General features: G+C 36.4%; 1 long non-coding RNA gene across 1 annotated transcript; it reads right to left on the minus strand.

The window, feature by feature from the left end:
• Positions 1-259: 259 nt before the first annotated feature.
• On the minus strand, positions 260-989 carry LOC125249005. Its single transcript, XR_007180472.1, has 2 exons — positions 708-989; positions 260-302 (listed from the first exon to the last, which is right to left on the minus strand). It is a non-coding gene; the product is annotated as an uncharacterized LOC125249005 (long non-coding RNA).
• Between the last annotated feature and the right edge of the window lie 290 nt (positions 990-1279).

Here is a 1279-nt window from a genome sequence, read left to right on the forward strand (position 1 = left end):
AAGGCCTTTTGCTTTAAGGCTCCGTCAGATTGGAATAACTTGCCAGCTGCTCTTCGTTCTATAACGACACTACAACTGTATAAATCCTCATTATACTTCTATTTAAATACGCCTTGCACTTGCTATTGATGTGCCATATTATAAATGTTATTAATATCATTATTCCCATGTTTGGTATTCTTATTACATATGAATGTCTAACTTGTATATGTGTGACTGTGTGTGTGTAGATGGAATAAATTCACATGGAGATCAGGTGGATGGTCACTCAGGGTTGCTTTACTGTATCTGCGACAAGAAGACTGGGAAAACAGGACCAAATGGCTTATCAGCATACAGCATATAGCACATCGATGTCGCATACAACGTCAGCAGGACGAGCTATGAGACTCTGATTATATACATTTTCTCAAATTGAGCGTGAACATATGGTGGAAAAATTCTTAAAGCATACATCCATGAAAATAAAATATAAAACACTAATACAGACAATTAACATTAATACAGTGAAAATATAAACTCAAGTAACCATCATTTTACATATTTTATATAAATGAAATGGAGAGAGAATAACGCAGCCCTTAGATGGCGCAGTTACACAGCAGAGAGCACGTGCGAGACGATACAGCACATGTGCTAAAAGCTAACATTCAGCTGGGGCTAATATTTTAACATAGAACATGACAAAACTCGAATAAAACACATACCTGGGAAAACAGGACCAAATGGCTTATCAGCATACAGCATATAGCACATCGATGTCGCATACAACGTCTTAAATGAAATAAACAGAAGTTTGGAGATTACAATCAGGCCAGTTAACACACTGTTCATCGTATAGTCACAAATAATACATATTTGACTCGAATAACACAACTAGGACTTAACAGACAAAATGAGTAACCTTTTGTGTGGTTTATAGTTCAAACTTGGGCCTGAAAATGATCCAAATGTAATTATTAAGACGGAGCAAACATTTATGCGACTTACCAGCAGGACAAGCTATGAGACTCTGATTATAGAGCTCCGCCCCGCAATATCATGTGCACTAACGCGAGTGACGTCACAACCAATGGCGAGTTTCCCAATTTAAGCTGAATTTAACATACATTATTTTTAAACACCGTTACATACACCCCCCTTAAATTCTGCTAAATTGGGCTAGAACCAGCATATGTAACAAATAGTATACAGTAAAGATTACAGAAAAAAAATATGTGAATATAAGAGCTTTACAATACAGTACATCAGAAAATCATTCTCTTCCTAGGAAGTGCGT

This window comes from Megalobrama amblycephala, linkage group LG1, assembly GCF_018812025.1.
Source record: "Megalobrama amblycephala isolate DHTTF-2021 linkage group LG1, ASM1881202v1, whole genome shotgun sequence".
Lineage (NCBI taxonomy): Eukaryota > Metazoa > Chordata > Actinopteri > Cypriniformes > Xenocyprididae > Megalobrama > Megalobrama amblycephala.